At 35.8% G+C, this 19,306-nt stretch overlaps 1 long non-coding RNA gene across 1 annotated transcript; it reads right to left on the bottom strand.

Annotated features, from left to right (window-relative positions):
* Positions 1-10,384: 10,384 nt before the first annotated feature.
* LOC125492621 (uncharacterized) lies at positions 10,385-13,208 on the bottom strand. The gene is made up of 3 exons (XR_007269270.2): positions 12,144-13,208; positions 11,136-11,197; positions 10,385-10,559 (listed from the first exon to the last, which is right to left on the bottom strand). It is a non-coding gene; the product is annotated as an uncharacterized LOC125492621 (long non-coding RNA).
* Between the last annotated feature and the right edge of the window lie 6,098 nt (positions 13,209-19,306).

A 19,306-nucleotide genomic window follows, 5' to 3' on the forward strand; every position in this document is an offset into this window, starting at 1 on the left:
TCATGGTGTATCTATATTTATATAAATATGTAATGAAATAGTATAAACATAAAAGTAGAGCAGGCAACCAGCAAGTTGGGCTGACAATCAGTTCAAGTTTGGTTGGATTTGCTTTCGGATTTACTACACATTTGATAAACAGGTTGAAATACTCAACTATGACCCGACCTATTTGATAAGCGAATTACCCGTTGAACCCATTTAATCATAATTAGTATTATACAAAATATTAATTATTTTCTTAAAAGTATATATGAGAGAGTTCACTGTTGAAAGTATCATGTTTAATATTTCTTATAATAATTGTGACCAATTTTAGCAATATTTACTTTTTTAACCAAATTTTAGATTTATCAATATATTTTTCGAGAATTTTCTACATATATGTAAGTTAATAAAGTCAAAGCATGTCAATTTCGAGTCGAAAATGTCAACCTCAACCTACCTGTTTAATCAATGGGTTATAAAATCGGTCAAAGTTCCAATCCTAACCTGCTTATTTTGGGTTAGGTTCGGGTCGTATTTCGTATTGAGTTAGCTTTTGCAAACCCTACATAAAGTAATGACATTATAATTTACACTGTATAGTTAATGTAAATTAATAAAGAAATTAAAGAGAAAATACATTTTTCAATTTAGTTTATTAAAAAAATAACATGTAACTCATGTTATCAAATAGACAATAAATTTCATGTATATTGTAATATATATTGTAATGTATAAATTTTTCTTAATATATACCTAAGAAATGAATATAGAAATATCAGTTATTAATGTTCATCAAACCCTTTTTGCTAATAACTCTTGATATGACAATATATATTTAAAATTATATAATACGTCCCTTGAAATCATGGTATATATATATATTTATATAAATATGTAATGAAATAGTATAAACATAAAAGTAGAGTAGGCAACCAATTTGGGCTGGCAATCAGTTCAGGTTTGGTTGGATTTGCATTCGGGTTTACTAAACATTTAATAAACAGGTTGAAATATTCAACCCTGACCCGACCTATTTGATAAACGAATTACCCGTTTAACCCATTTAATCATAATTATTATTATACAAAAATTTCATGTATATTGTAATTATAAATGAAATATATATTGTAATGTATACATTTTTTTTCTAATATATACCTAAGAAATGAATATAGAAATATCCTACACGATATTATGATCTTGTAATGAGAATCGTATAAATTAAAATGGGTTTAACCTTAAACAAAATAACTAAATGGGCTTGTTATCTAAAATGATATAATATTGTATTAAGATTTAAGAATAGTCTAAAATTGGCTTATAACCCGTGCGATGCACTATACTGAAATATAAATTATCTATAATAATCAGTATTATTATTATTATTATTATTATTATTATTATTATTATTATTATTATTATTATTATTATTATTATTATTATTATTATTATTATTATTATAATTAAGGGCCTGTTCTCTTCGGCATAAAACAGCTGAACTGAACTGAATTGAATTGAACTGAACTGAACTGAATTGAACTAAACTGAATTGATCTGAACTGAACTGAACTGAATTGAACTGAACAGAACTGAAATGAATAGTGATATGTGAGAGTAAAAGTATTGTCAAGAGCTGAACTGAACGGAATTGGTCTGAACTGAATTGAACTGAACTGAACTGAAAATAAGCTGGGGAGAACAGGCCTAAATGGTACTAAGTTAATAGCACATACATTGCTTAGGTTAATTTAATTAACTTTGAGTAACATTTAGTGGTCAAACTTGTTCAAACTCGCTCTAAGCTCATATAAATTTTCTTACAATGAATCTAATTGTTTATATCAATATTGTTACATATTAAAAAAATATCTATTCCCCCATAGATAGCATGGTTTTCATTTGCGGGTCAGCAAAATATGTGCTGATAATTAATATTAATAACATATAGTATCTAAGAAAAAATATGAAAACCCAAAATATTTCAATTTAGAAATTGAATATTTTGTGATATTTACATTAAATCATGAAGTGATCATACACAACTAAATATTGAAATAATTTAAGAAAGATATAAATGAGAAATAAAAGATTAGATGGCTTTTAAAATTTGTTACTATTGACTTGCGAAATAATTTACATCTTGACTATTTGAGAAATAATTTATATTAAGATTATCTGGACGTGCATAATGCACATGGATTTTTTTTAGTTCTCAAATAGTTTTTTTAAATTCCAAAATTATTGGAATGACTACATTTAAAATTGAAAGATTATAAATTGTAAATTTATATTTCATGATATAATCTTTTCATTAGGGCTATCAAAATTAAAGTTGATCCAATATGATAACCTGTCTCGAATCTAACTTGAAAATTTCGGATTTGGGTTAAAATTTTCGACCTGAAAAAAAAGATGGGTCAGCCCAACCCGACCAGAAAAATAATGGGTTAGGTTCAGGTTGAATTTTTGAACCTCAAAACAATCAGAATAATCTGACTTTGAAGTGGGGTCAAATTCAAGGCAGGCCAACCTATGTTTATCTAACTTGTATTAGACCAAACTCGTTTCTTTAATATTCTAAATTTGATTAAGTTGGCATTTGAATTCAAGACTCACTCAATATGTTGAATGATTGCAATGATTAAATTTTAAATCAGGTCATTTTGGGTTGGTTTCGGCTCAACCTGAAATCGAAAAGGTCGGGTTCAAATTCTAATTTTCGACCTAAAATCAGAATCAAGTCAAGTTTGGATTAGGGGTAAGTGATCCGAAATAGAAATCAGGTGAACTTGAAATTAATTCAACTCGAACTTATTGCTACCCTACATTATTAATATAGACAAACGACACGTAAAGATAATTATTGTATACTACAATAATATCTAATAATAATGTACTCTACTGGAGTAATAATTAACAATATAAAAGTTGTGAAAATTATCAATCCTGCAACTCCAAAATAAATTGTCTACATTATAAATCAAATCTACGACTACGGTTAAGTTAAATAAATGGTAATGTAAAATGGTAAGTTATATCAATATTAACATTGTTTATTATTAGTTAGCAACTTTGCCGGAATTATACACGAACTAATATGATTGTAAAGTACTTTCATTTGCTGAGTGAAACTTACCAAATTTATGAGATTGTAATTGATCCATTTTACACGTGGTACTAAAAAAATGAGATTAAGTATAGTGATGACATGTGGCGAAATGAGTAATATCTTGACACATAGGCAAATTTTTCTAGCTTTATATATATATATAGATATATATATATACAGTTTACTTTCACCAACAACAAAAGCTAAATAAAACAATACTGTATCCCCGACAACGGCGCCAAAATTTGATAGGATGTCGTATACATGTCAAAAATAATTCGTACAAAACTTTCTAACAATGTAGTAGGGTAAGTGGGATCGAATCCACAAAGAGATGGTCGTTTTAATCTAGCTTTTAAATTTAGGAAAACTAAACAAGATTAGAGTTGTGAGAGTTAAAGTTCTAAACTAATCAAATTACGAATATCAAACTAAAAAGGATCTAGGGTAGTGGTTCACCATGTTCATATATATTATCTATCAAAATATCATCAATAGTTCAATTAATCAGATATCTACAGTACAGGTTAATCCTACAATCGGGTCTTAACGGTTTCAAATCAACATATGCAATACGGTCGCTGACATAACAGATTTGCTAATTTTAGGCAAGCCTCTAAAAGTAAGATCTTGGTCAATACAAACAATTATTAGCAATATTTCATCAGACAATTGATCAGATTGCAATTAACAATCAAAACACTAATCAATTAGAGATAACAATAACTAATCAAACCATAAATAAATATCAACAAGAATCATAGCATATAATTAAGCATGGATTCCCAAACCCTTGAAATAAAAACTACTCAATCATGAAATAAATAACAAAATCTAAATCTACAAAGAAAAACATAATCAAAGAAATCAATGAATGAAAATATATGAAGATCATAAAATTATGAATTAATGATGAAGAATAACAATTCGGGTTTACAAAAAAAACTAGAGACGAAATGGAAGAAGAAAGCTAAACTAAAACCTAGAATAAAGAAATAACGTGAAAGGGAGGAGGAGAGAGAGGAAGAGTTAAAACCTAATATCATTAATACTAGGTAACCTAATATGACTAGGAAAGTAAGTTATAAAAATAAGGAAAGTAGAAATATCATTAAATGGGCGGAATTAGTGATCCACGCGTACGATAACAGATGTCCAACTTCAAAAAGGCATAACTTCTTGGCTAGAACTCTCCTCGGGGCGTGCCACCTATCGTTGGAATGCTCTTCAAGTATAGTTTCCAAATCTGATTGAATTATTTTATTCTAAGAAGCAAATCAAAATTTATGATCAGAATAGTAGACGTGACTCCTTTTTACATTTCTTCTAATGATTATTCGCTTTGTTTTCGCTCAAACTCGTACTATGACATATCCATACGATGCTTAATTATGCATTACTGCTTCTTTCCAAGTGCTCCTAATCCTCAACATTAGCTAATCATACTCCAAATACGTCCTTAATGCTTGGAATTCATCAAAAACAAGAAAACATATCAAATAGGAGTAGAAAAACATAAGTTAAGAATATAACGCAACAATGAACCTAAATATGAATCTAAATGCTCTAAAATGCAACCTAAAATTAACCTGTATAATATATATATATATATATATATATATATATATATGACTTATCACTCCACAAAATAAATTCCGATCCCTTCCGTACACATCTCATAAAATCCAATATATCCATTTCCCTCCACAAAAATAAATTTCCTCTCCTTTTGGCAAGAGTTTCGAACAAATTTAAAAGATCTTTTAAAAAAAATCTATTTCGAAAATATGTTTTCTCCTTCATTTTCATTTCTTAACCTATCCAGTTTTTGAGTGAATCCTAATTCAATGTGTCCTTAGCTTGTCAAATAGGGTCATCGAGAAAACATATCTTATAGCTCGTTCACATACGCGAAAGTCTAGATCTGTTCAAGTAGCTGAAACATTGTTAATTGTTGAAGCAAGTATGGGTGAAGAAAAGGTTACTGAGCTGACCAAAGTCATCGAACGAATGGCTAAGAAGTTGGAGGAGGTCACTCTCCGTGTGCACCAAGTTTAAATTGGTGAAAATATTATTCACCAAACAAATGGAAAATGTTGCTCAAAAAGTCACCAATATATAGTCCTACTTCGATTTGGATGAGACCAATAAATTCAAGAAGAAGATGCCTGAAAAATTTTCCACGAGTGACTTTCCTAAGTTAAAACCTGCTGGCAATCCCAAGTACCACTTGAGGAACTTCAAGGCCACTATGATCATTAAGTCTGTGGACCCTGAACTTTATCCAAAGGTATTCCCGATGTCGTTGGACCGTGCCTGTCAAAACTGGTTCTACTCCCAAGACCCCAAAAATGTTGAAACATGGGATGATATCACTAGAGAGTTCATGAAGCAATATGAACATAACACTTTAATCCAAACCTTACTAAGGGACTTGGAAGTACTGAAGCAGGATAGCAATGAAGGCGTTATCACCTACCTTAATAGGTGGAGGAAAAAGTATGCTTAGATGATCTTTAGGCCTGTCGACAAGGACCTCGTCCGCATCTTCGTCAACAACTTGTTACCTAAGTACAAGACTCATCTCAAGTATTTGAGTATCGATAATTTCATTAAGCTATACGACATAGGTGTGCAAATCGAAGATGACTTGTTAAAAAACGCTCAAAATGACAATCATTATAAGCGCAATAACAACAAAAAGAAGAATGATTATGGATCCACTTCTAAAGGTGGAGAGGTGAACCTTCTTGAGGCACCACAGAGACCCTTCCAAAAAACTGTAAGTAGGACATTCACTCTAATAGGCATATCGTATGCTACCGCTTTTGATCACCTCAATTCAAAGGGCGCTCTGTTTCCCATCGGACTAACTCCATATCTAGAAGACAGTAAAAAAAGAGCTAATTGAGATAAGAATGCAAACTGCAAATACCATAGAGCGAATGGTCACAAAATAGAGAATCAGTACACGTTGAAACATGTTATACAAGATATGATTGATGAAGGTATACTCCCCATTCCTCTAGCGGGGAAGAAGCCTAATAATTAAGATGTGCCGCTAACCCATGTTTTGGTTATCTCCGAGGATCAATGTCGTCATGACCCATCCTGTCTTATTGTACCAATAGGGGATCATGTCCCCACTTCCATCGTTGCTATAAAGACACCAGATTTCAACTGTATTTAGGATAGTGACGAGGAAGATGACTATGTCACTGTACAAAGTGACTATTTCCGAGGAACATGCATCCCCAAGCTTCAGGATTATACGACGACGAAGGAATCGTCGATCCCCAAACCAATCGCATCACTTTAGCCATGGATTGGTACAAAAGCGACGAGGAGGAATTCGTATGAGTGCTTACCTGAACTGGAAGGCTAACTAAGCCAGTTCAAGACAACCCTCCCAAATCGTCTGCATCTTCTGAATAGCTTCTTCGCAAAGAGAACGCTCTCATTCAGCCACTCATGAAAACAAAAGCTGAAATTAACATTTGGGAATTGATAACTTCCTCTCATGAGCATCGTATGACATTACAGAATTCCCTCACGAAGATGAATGTGTCATCTGACACCTGACCTGAAGGGTTGTCAGTTTCCTAACTGCTGATAACTCAATCCAAGGAAATATTATGTCCTTTACTGATGACGACCTTCCTTTTGAAGGAAAAAGCACAACAAACTAAGGCTCTACATCTTATTGTAGCATGCATGTGTATGAATGTACCCATGACATTAAGAGACAATAGATATGCCACTAATGTGTGTCCATTATGAACTACACGCCGTCTAGGTTTCAAAGATGAGGATTAAAGTCCTTCTCATCAAGGCATCCGAGCTTACGATAATTCTTGTCGTCAATCCTTGGGAACTATAGCCCTAACCATCTCTGTAGGGGTTATAGAAAAGCGCACAATATTCCAAGTCATTAATATCAAGGCCTCATTGAACCTACTATTAGGATAACCATGGCTTCAGGAGCTTAGTGTAGTCCCATCTTCCTTGCATCAAAAGGTCAAGATGATTGTAGACGACTACTTATAACTCTTGATGCCTCTATAATGAAGGTACAAGTAATCGACAAACCTCTCATCCACATAGACCATGATGAAGAGGATGAGGATCTTCGTGGGTTCGATCCCGAAGAGGTAGCCCCCATTGAGGAAGACTTGAAGCCCTTTGACTTTGATTTCTTGTCGAACCTAGCAGTCAACTATATCATGCGTAGGAAAGGACAGTTCCCATGCATGTCACTGGTAGTTAGAAGTCTAGAGCACCTCTTGTCGCTGATTCGAAATCAGTGGAAAATCTATTTGCCTAAGGACACAAGCCCACACGGAAGGAGCTTAAAGAATGTATCGCACAACGGATGGCAGATCGAAATACCAAGGAAAAGGACAATATCCTTTTTCCTCACTATCAACCTAATCTGAATGGACAACTTCTAAGAGAAGGAGAGGATTATCCTTGCTATGAATTCCCTGAACCATTCTATCAAGCTCTGGAGGGAGTAATCTACCCCGGATTTAAAATATTTCTAGACTGTCACTTTCTGGAAAAAAGGATTCCTTATCCCAAAATAATTAAACAGTTCACGGAAGACTATTTAGACTATAAGGCATTAGGACTTTTATTCGGTCAAGAATGAGTCGAATGCCCAATAATACTGCTCATATCCAGGTTGTGCTGCAGAACGAGGACTTCGACCTTTTTATGCTAATAACTCCCACAAGTGGCACCTTACAAGGATGGAGGAAGACCAAAAAGCTGACCACGCCAGACAAAAATAAGATGATCTTCACCACGGGGGAGGGACCAATGTTTGATGAGTCTGAGTCTGAGTTTGAGTCCAAGTCTATTAAGTCTAGTGTCCCAGTTGGGACTGTGTCTAAGCCTGTCGATTCTAGGGTCTAAGTACAGTCTTTAAATTCCGCTGAGTCATTGTTCAACTCTAAGATCTCCGATTTCAATAATATGAATTCATTTGCTTATGACTTGTGCACTATGTCTACTTCCCCTCTTCCTTCTTCTTCCGATTGCAACAATGAATCTGAAAGAAATAATTAAAGCAGTAGAAGAACATGAAACGAAGACTCAAATTAATCGAAAAAATTAATCTTTATAACGATAATAAACCAAAAGAGGTAAGAATTGGATTAACTTTAGTTGAATGCGAGCGGACTCAATTAATCAAAACATCAGTTGAATATATCGATGTATTTGCATGGTCCTACCAGGACATGTTGGGCATTGATCGAGAAATTGCCCAACATACAATTCCCCTAATCCAAGGGATGAAACCTGTCAAACAAAAGTTGTGCAGAATGTATGAAGCCAGATGTGGCTCTAAAAATTAAAGTAGAAGCCACTAAACAACTCAACACAGGCTTTATAAGAGTAGCAAAGTATCCTGACTGGATTGCTAATGTTGTTTTGTGCCTAAAAAGGATGGTAGAGTTAAGATGTGTGTTGATTATAGAGACCTCAACAAAGCAAGTCCTAAAGATGGCTTTCTCCTATCTCACATCGACGTCCTAGTAGACAACACCACCAATCATGCCCTTCTCTCCTTTATGGATGGGTATGCAAGGTAAAATCAAATAAAAATGGCCAAAGAGGATATGAAAAAGACTACCTTGACCACACCGTGGGGGACCTTTTGTTATACAGTTATGCCTTTCGGGTCAAAAAACGATGGGGCCACTTATCAAAGAACCGCAACTACCCTACTTCATGACATGATGCATAAAGAGGTAGAAGTCTACGTAGATGACATGATAGTTAAGTCCAAAGATAGAGAGCGAGGGACACTATACCGCGTTTGAGAAGTTCTTCATGAGACTTCGTAAATATAATATGAGACTTAACCCACAAAAGTGCGCCTTTGGGGTCACTTTCGGAAAACACCTAGGTTATGTCATCAGTTCTTAAGGTATTGAAAGTGACCCTACTAAAATAACGGCCATCATAACCATACCTCCGCCTAAGAATGAAAAACTGGTTAGAGGGTTCATAGGTAAAATCCAATACATTAGTAGGTTCATCTCCAAGTTGACCATGGTGTAAGAGCCCATCTTTAAAAAGTTTAAGAAGAGTGTCGCTGTCAAATGGGATGAGGATTGCCAAAAAGTCTTTAACAAAATCAAGAAGTATTTATCCAACCCACTTGTCTTAGCACGTCCTTACCAGGCATACCTTTAAGGCTTTATCTGACGGTGACTAAAACCGCGGTTAGGGCTATGTTAGCACACAAGAGGTTGAGGGGAAAGAGTGTGTCATTTACTACCCTAGTAAAAAGCTCTTAGACTAAGAATCCCGCCACACCGCTTTAGAAAAGCTTTGCCTCGCTGTAGTCTGGGCCACTAAAAAGCTTCGATATTATATGCTTACTCACACAATCTATATAGTAGCATGACTAGATCCTCTTAAGTTCTTATTCAAAAAGCCAGCCCTTAACAGTAGACTCTCCCACTAGGTAGTAATACTGGTCGAATTTGACTTAAAATTCATTCCCAAAAAATCCATTAAAGGCAATGTTGTATGAGACTTCTTAGTAGATTTCCTTGTCGATGAATCTCGTGAATAGTACAAATTTCCTGATGAAGACCTTCTCATAACGAAAAATGAAATTTAGGCACTATATTTCGATGGTGCTTCAAACCAATAGGGATGTGGCATAGGGGTACTCCTGGTATCACCTGAAGGTGAACACATTCATCTCTCTGTAAAACTCAACTTCGATGTTACCAATAACGCCGCCAAGTACGAAGCATGTATCATAGGGCTTTAGGCCACGGTATCCCTCCACATTAAGAAATTAAGGATATATGGTGATTCGTCTTTGATCATCAATCAAATCTCCAAACGATGAAAAGTTAGAAATGAAAACCTCTTGCAATATCAAACCTATTTGGAAGCCATAGCCGAGCAAATACCTGAAATACAATACATATATCTTCCCCGAGAAGAAAATCAGTTTGCCGACACTTTGGCTTGCTTGGCCTCTATGATTCGGATTCCTCGCAATATGGCAGAAATGCCCCTTGTCATTGAGAGAAGGAAAGTGCCCGCTTATGTTTTCACCCTAGATACAGAATCTGATCCTATTCCTTCTGAACATTGGTTTAATGACATACTTAATTACCTAACTAAGAAAGAATATTATGGCACCCCGACCTCTAATCATCATTATTAGGTTAATTAGAGAGTCATTAGCAGTGGAACCTAGAGGGTCGGTGCGTCATCGCCGTACTTCCCGAGTGGAAAGCACAAGGCTAACATAAATTCATAACTTAAACATATTATAACTTAAAGCATCATAATTATCCATTTAATAAAGACTAAAGTTGAAACTTAGCAACTAACATAGTTTGACATAACTAAATCATAAGTGCTTTTAAGAAAGCTTAAAACTAAACAACTCCTCACAGCTACGCCATTTCGTTATCGTCATCAGTACCTAAAACATAAAATAAAACGTTATGAGCCGAGGCTCAGTAACATACTACTCTAACATCGTAAAACATTTCAATTCATTTTGTTAGCAAACAGGGAGGAGAGAAATAGTAAAACCATTTCATAAACATATATGATCATTTTATAAATATGTCATAATCTTCTTTATTATCTTTTCATCTTGTTTTGTTACATTAGTAACTTGGCAAATATCACATATCACATATAGGGACGTCTCCCTAAACACATATTGCCAGAAAGGCGGCCACAAATAGATGACACTTTCGGTGCCCACATACTTGTCAAGAACCATCTTTCACTTTACTTTATCATGTTTCAAATATCATAATTACATTACATCATTGTAATCGTAATCATGAAACATCATTAAAACCATAGCATTATCATACTCATATTTTCATCAACATCAAAGTCATTTCATTTCATCGAAAATCATCATATTCATAAAACCTTTCATATCCCACAATCCATACATCAACGTTGATGCCATAACAACATAGTGCAAAATGCCATAAAACATCATTAGAAAGGGATTGTGGGTGTTAGCAGTAGAAGTTACCTGATACCGTAGTTACGTTTTATTGAGAGCCGGGGGAGGCTTGTAAAATTCCTTCCTTTAATCTAATAAAGAATTGAATAATGAAATTTACTACTATTTAATTAGGCGTTGTGTTTTTCTTAAACATTTTTTCATTAAGCTGTGAGATTACCCATAAAATATTCTTAGACCTTCGACTTACTAATTTATAAGCTTAGGTGTGGTTATCATCAAACTTGAATTATTATTATCATTAATCCAATAACCACCGATATATTATAATTCCAACCCCTTATATGCTTTAGAAATTAAACCTAATTATGAAAGCTCATCAAATTACTCATCCATGAAATCAATTTTCGCATGATTACTAAACTAGGTTGGTTATTAACATTATTCTAGTTCTCTAAAATATTAGCATTAACCTCCTACATTAGTAGTCAATAAACTTATGAATTGTATATAAAGTTATTTATATAAATTTAGTGTTCTTAATACTCTCTTACAAAAATTCAGATTATAAGGACTAGTAATTAATTACTTTAACCTAACCTTTATTAATAAATTCTTAGTATAATTATCAACCCAACTAGTTAAAGGTTTAATCTAAACCAAATGATTTAATTAAACCAACAAAACAGTCCACATAAGCCCAATATATCAAAGCAACAAAATTAACTTAAGTGACTTAACTAAGTAAATCAGATTATAAGCCCAAAACTATATTTAACTTAATAAATTAAACTAACATGGTCTAATAAAACACTAAATCAGCTTCAATTTAACTCCATTATCCCAACAATTAAAAGTAGCTTCACTAACATTATAAGAAAATCAAATTTGAGCCCAACTAATGTACCTGCAAGTGATGCAACAATTGAATTGAGTTGGTTTGACTAATGTAAATCAGTTTTTAGGCCCAACTTAGATTAATTAACAATAGGTAGTAATTGGGCTTACATTAATGTAAAACTTGAAATTAGTTTAAGAGGGAAAAATAAAAATAAAAAAAGAAAGGAGATGTTTTACCTCTGTTCACTTGGAGTAGGGACGAAAAACACAGGGTAGAGCCCCCGGGTGAACTCCGACGAGTGATGCAAGCGACAGAACGGGAGGTCGTCGGCGACGGCAGCAGACCCGTGTCGGCCGTCGGTCATCGGAGCTCCAGCAGCGGCAGAAACAGGAGCAGCAGCAGCGCGTGAACCAGAGGAGCGTGCGAGCGAGAGTGGTGGCGCCACGTGCGATGCAACTCCGGTGAAGGATTGACGTGGGTTCATTGGTCAAGGTAGTGGTGGCACGCAAAAAGGTGGTGCGCACAGTGGTGGTGGCTCGGTGGTGCCGAGAAGAAAGAGTGATAGGAGAAGAAAATTTTGTGATTTTTTTGTGGTTTTGAGTTTGTAATTCAAAGCCTAGTTTCATTGTGCATTTATAGACAAATTTCTGGAGACAAAAATGAAGGTCGTAGATGATGAATGGTGGTTCAAATAGGGGAGATTAGAATAGGGAACAGAGAGGGAGTAGAGGGGGGGTCGGTTGACCGTGGGTGAGGGAGGGGAGGTTTCCTCCTATTTTTTTTTTATTATTTTGTTGAATTCCTTTTTGTTGTTTTATAAGTTACTCACTTGTTTGTTATTAGTAATCTTACTCGTCAATTGCAATATTTCATAGAATTAGTTAATTTATTTAAAAGCTCAAAAATAAATAAATCATAGTTAGACTTACTTAACTAAAACAATTATTAAGTGAACGTTTAACTTTCTTAATTATTTTCTTAAACATGTTTAAAATTTTGGGATATTACGTCCTCACCCCCTTAGAAAAAGTTTTGTCCTCGAAACTTCATAAAAGTAATTAGGTACTAAACAACATGCCTTTCATTTATAATATTTCAAAATCATATATTCACATATACATATCATTACATAAGCAAATAATGACTTTGCAGAATTGCAATAAGGTCATTCAAGCATATAGGTGAGGGTATTTGGATTTCATTTTATCCTCAACTTCCCATGTTGCTTCGGATGACGAATGGTTAGCCCATAAAATCTTAACCATAGGAATTATTTTGTTCCTAAGTTGCTTTTCCCTTCGATCTAGAATCTCAATTGGTTTTTCTTCATATCTCAAATCATTTCTTAGTTGTAGGGGCTCGTGTCTGATAACATGGCTAGGATCAGGCATATGCTTCCTTAACATCGACATGTGAAAAACATTGTGCACCTTATCCAAGCACTAGTAGAAAAAGCACGATTTGCGTAGCCCCATTTGCGTCGCATGAAAGGCAAAACGACGCAAAAGCATAATTTTCCTCGCATGCTATGAAGCGTGCGACGCAAAACATCAACGCATAAGCACCAGATACGAGCTATATGCGTCATACCCTATTGTTATGTGATGCATATAACTCATGTGCGTCGAACACGTACTGAGGCCCATCTGATGCATATCGCTGCATCATGTCTGCGTCGCACTTAACTCATGTGCGTTGCAAAAGGCTAATTTGTGTCGGACCCCTTGGCCCATCTGACACAGATCAGCCCAAAAAACCCAACTCACTTTTTTAATATAGCACCTCTCCATCTCCTTTTAAATTTTCTCAAACCCTAAAAACACACCCTCAAAGCCTCAAACATGTGTCTCCCTCAACCCCTCTCCGTCAAACCCTCTCTCTCTCACCCTCAAACCCTCTCTCTCTCTCTCTCACCCTCAAATCCTCAAACCCCGCCCTCTCACTCTCTCCTTCTCCCACTCAAACCGCCGCTCCTATTATGATCCCTATTTTGAGTTTTGAATGATGATAAACCACATTGAACTATTATATTGTATACGTGTGTATGTTTACATGTGTAGGTGCCAAAGTACGAGTTCAATGGATAGAAAGACGAAGCTAGTGAAGCCAAGTCTTGAAGAATTGCATGAAGACCAAGATCAAGTTGTAGCTTTTAAGTCTTAGATGCAATGTAAGTGGTATAAAGGTGTTAATGCATTATAAAGGTTTGAAACTAGAGAGATGAGGTAGTTGTGGATGACAAGAAACATCGGTTACTTGTCATACACAACTACAAGTAAAACTTGGTTGATTGGAACAATCTGGGAACATATCTGAACCAGTCCTCTAAGACTTACTGCATTCGTATTTAGGAAAGTTTCTTTCCGCGTAAATTGATTTTCAAAATACACGATGCATGGTTTGTTATGCGAGCAGATTTCTTAAGTATGGTAAGTGTGTTATATGATATTATACTGAGTATATTTTCCTTGGAATAATTTCCATACTTCCAGGAAAGTATACTCTCATAATATCATGTAACATAACTTACCAAAGGCTTATTTAAGAAGTTCTGCTAGCATTAAACCTTAAGCTTTTGCACGATAATTTTTGAGTATTCTCTCAGCAAAAGTATTCTCTCTCAAGGATTCAAGCCTAGCATAAACCCTAATACCACATAGATCATAAACTACTCTCATTCTAAGCATATTAGGTTGTTTTGTTCGTGAGAGAAAAACTTGATATATTTGAGCATCCTGTGAGTTCAGGTTGCTGGGGAAGTTGATCAGGGATTACTTCATTTGAACCATCATAGTTGGTGGTTGATCGAACTTCCATAGGTGGAAGTTGGGGAATCATCTTGTGCATAGGTGCATAAGTGATTGAGTGTAATTCTTTTGTTTTCTGAGTTGATTAATAAAAGAGTGAGTGAGTGGAGGACGTAGACTTATTGAAGTCGAACCTCGTTAAATCCTTGTGTTGTTTATTCATTGCTTTTATTTCGCTGCTAAGAACTGTTCTTTACTGCTTCATTAATCGAAAAAGTTGCAACATTCGGACAAACACTCAATTCACCCCCCCTCTTGAGTGTCTCTTGCACTTACAATTGGTATCAGAGCCTAACTTCTTGAAAGGGTAACACCTAGAGAAGGAGGACATAATGACTACTCAAGAAATGACTAGTGGACCCGGAGGATCAAGGCTACCAAAGTTCAATGGAACTAACTATCCTTGGTGGAAGAATTGCATGAGAAATCTGATCATTGGCACAGACTATGAGTGCTGGATGATCATCAAGAATGGACCAAAGAGGTGGCTAAAATTCGATGGAACAGAGAAGAAGGAGAGTGAGTACACTACTACAGATCTGAAGACCTTCGAGAAGAATGCAAAGGCCATGTCTCTTCTTCAACAAGGTATTGCTGATAATGAGGTAAGTCGTATATTAGCATGCTCTACTGCTAAGGAAATATGGGAAACCTTAGAATTAGCCTATGAAGGCACTAGTGAAGTCAGGAGATCTAAAGTTGATATGCTTATGTCTAAATATGAAACTTTTGATATGAACCGAGATGAAAATATAAGAGATATGTTTACTCGTTTCATGACAATTATCAATGAACTTAAATCTCTTGGAAAGACTTTACTAATGAAGATTTGGTGAGAAAGATCTTGAGAAGTTTGACAGGTAAATGGCTGCCCAAGGTGACTGCTATTCAGGAGGCTAAGGATCTAACGACCTTGTCCATAGAACAACTTATTGGGTCATTAATGACTCATGAGATGTTGGTGGAGTCAAAGTAGGAAAACACAACAAAAGTCGTGGGTTAGCTTTGAAGGGTGAGGAAAATGATGAGGATCTGGATGATATTGGTCTCATGGCTAAGAGGTTTGAGAGGAGTCTCAGAACGCAGTTCAAGGGGAAGTCTTGGAAGAACAAGGGCAACTTGAAAAAACCAGTTCCAGCACTGGTTGCTTCAAATGTGGAGAAACTGGACACATGATCAAGGATTGTCCAGCATGGAAGAATGATAAGAGGCCTATGCTAGCCGCCTGGGGAGATTCTGATTCAGGTGGCGAAAGCGAGGAAGATGAAGCCCTAATGTGTGTGACTGCTTGATTGGAGACATAGACCAGAAGCAGACCAGTTGGAAAGAAAGGACACATGTGTCTCATGGCAGGAAGCAGCTCTCCGACGAAGAACAGGTAACTATTCTAATATGCAAGAACAAATGAGATATTGTGATAGAGATGAGTTACTGGATTTTATTGATTCTGCTATGAACAAAATGTTAAAGGTAATGCTGCTTATAAAGCTAACAAAAAGAAGTTGAGAGAAGTAACTCGAAACTTAGACCTAAGTGAAGCCGTCTGCTGAACTTGAACTTATTTGTACAGAACTGAAAGAAAAAATTTCAGAGCTTGAAATAAGTTTGGATCAGAAGAATATTGAGCTTGAGATGCTAAGACCTCAATCAGATTTTTCAAAAACTGATTTTTATCAAACATTGATAGAGGATTTAGTAAACTCAAGGAGGCTGAAGTTGAAGGTATAACTTCGAGTTACTCAAACAAAAAAGCTTCACTTTAGAACATTCTGATTTAATTATGGCTCATAATTATCTGATTGATGATGTGGAAGAATTGTTCAATGAGTACGTGGATTTGAAAGCTTCTTTTGCTAGCACAAGTGGTCCTATGTTAATGTCGAAGACTTATGTTTGGAATATGAGGGTAAGATCTGTGATCTTCAATCCGAATTATACGAACTAAGAAAAGGCAAGAACATTGCGACCACTTCTGAACAGATCCGAACTGGTTTCAAAACTTAAGGATGAGCTTCATAGGCAAAGTTGGATCTTGCCATTGCTGCAGAATTTAATGAAGCTCAACTTAAGAAACTTGAAACCAAGGAACAGGATTTGAGTGATTGCTTGAGACAATGAACAGGTTGCTCGATGCTCAGAGTACTTAAACATTCTGACCTCACAACCTGGTAATCCTCAGAGGTTTGGATTAGGGTACTGGAACCAGTTCCCAACAGCCACCAAAGTTGGGAAGAGATGAGACTTGGATTTCTGAATTCAAGAGAGGTAAGTACGTGTTTGCAAAGGATATGCACGTGTGTACCTACTTGCGGTAAGAATGGTCATGTTATTAATACTTGTTGGACTAAGCAAAAACATGAAAAAGAAACCAGTCTCATGTTCACAAGTTCAATATCAGAAGGTCACACACACAATTGGTCTAACAATGGAAAACATGATAAAATAAGAAGACCAATGTAAAACAAATCTGGGTTAGAAAGGACAGAGTCAAACCAGTTGTCAAGGACAAGGAACCCAAGAAAGTCTGGGTTCCTAAAACTAAACCTTGATTTGTTTGCAGGTTAGAGTGAGAGCAAAACCATACTGGTATTTGGACAGTGGTTGCTCAAGACACATGTCAGGAGATAAAAGTCAATTTCTCTCACTCGTAGCCTATGAAGGAGGAAGTGTCACCTTTGGAGACAATAGCAAAGGTTTGATTAAAGGTATAGGTAAAGTTGGTAAGACACTTTCTCAAGCGTTAATGATGTTTACTATGTAGAAGGTTTGAAACATAACCTCTTGAGCATTTCTCAACTATGTGACAAAGGAAACCATGTTGAATTTGAAACCAATCTTTGTCATATAGTCAACACTGAAACAAGGGAACTGGTCTGCAAGGGATTTCGACATAACAATGTTTACATAACATTTTTAAGTCAGATTCCAAAGACCAGTGCCACTTGTCTTAGTGTTATAAAGGATGATCATTGGCTGTGGCATAAGAGACTTGGACATGTGAGTTTTTCTTTATAAATAAACTGAGATCTCAAGACTTGGTGACAGGTTTACCAACATCAAGTTTGCTGCAGATCATATTTGTCATGAATGTGCTAAATGTAAACATGTCAAGTCCTCTTTTCAGCCAAAGAAGTTTGTAAGCACAACTAGACCTTTCGAACTTGTACACATGGACTTGTGTGGCCCATGCTGTGCAAAGTCGAAATGGTCATAGTTATGTGTTTGTGTTAGTTGATGATTATTCTCGTTTCACTTGGACAATCTTTTTGAAGTTTAAAAATGAAACTTTTGAAGAATTTGAAATTCTGGTAAAAAGTCCAAAACAAGATTAGTCATCAACTGGTCTCTATCCGGTCTGATCATGGTTCTGAATTTGACAATGTCAGCTTCGTAACCTACTGTAATGATCATGGTGTATCTCACAATTTTTCAGCTCCTAGAACTCCACAACAAAATGGAGTGGTTGAAAGGAAAAACGCACTCTAGAAGAAATGGCAAGAACAATGCTTCTAGAGAGTGGTCTTCCTCGAAATTCTGGGCTGAGGCTGTGAGTACTGCGTGTTATATTTTGAATAGGGTAATGTTGAGACCTTACTAAGAAAACACCTTATGAGCTCCTTAGGGAAGAAAACCAAACATTGCACATTTACGATTTTTGGGTGCAAATGTTTTGTACACAACAATGGTAAATCAAGTTTGGACAAGTTTGACCCTAGGAGTGATGAGGCTGTTTTCGTTGGATACTCTTCACACAGCAAGGCATACAAAGTTTTCAATAAAAGAACCTTGTGTGTTGAAGAAAGTATCCATGTCTTGTTTGATGAGACTAACATGTTCAGCAAGCATGTGCAGGTTGAAGATGTGATGAGTTCGAATTGGTATGCTGAATTTACAGGGGTAAGGATGAAGATGGTGCTGAACCAGGCTCACCACACAACTCTCATAGAGAGGAAGAGTCTGGTCCAGCACAGAATCAGGTAGCTCAAGAGGTAAGGGAAGGAGATAGTGACTCAGATGCTCATCCACATGAAGATGATGCAAATGAGACCACTATGGAAACTGGTTCACCTGCTCAAAACAACAATGAGACAGGGGGAACCAGTACAGGAACAGGTTCAACATTAGAAGGCACAAATGAAAACATTGATATAACAAATCTTTTAAGTACAAGTCCTCTCACCCCACTGATCTAATCATTAGTGACATTAACAAGGGGGTGCAGACAAGGAATTCTACTTTGCAAAACTTTTGTGCATTCTATTCCTTCTTATCAAGTGTTGAACCTACTGACTATAAGGTTGCTTTAACAGGATCCAGATTGGGTTTAGCCATGCAAGATGAACTCAATCAGTTTGAGAGAAATCAAGTATGGCATCTTGAACCCAGGACGGAGAAATGTCTGTTATTGGAACTAAATGGGTGTTCAGGAACAAATTGGACGATTCAGGAATTATAGTCAGAAACAAAGCTAGGCTAGTGGTTCAAGGGTTTAATCAACAGGAAGGAATTGATTATGATGAAACCTTTGCTCCAGTAGCCAGGCTTGAAGCTATCAGGATATTAATTGCTTTGCTGCTCAAATGAATTTTAAA

The sequence above is a fragment of the Beta vulgaris genome, chromosome 8, assembly GCF_026745355.1.
Source record: "Beta vulgaris subsp. vulgaris cultivar EL10 chromosome 8, EL10.2, whole genome shotgun sequence".
NCBI lineage: Eukaryota > Viridiplantae > Streptophyta > Magnoliopsida > Caryophyllales > Amaranthaceae > Beta > Beta vulgaris.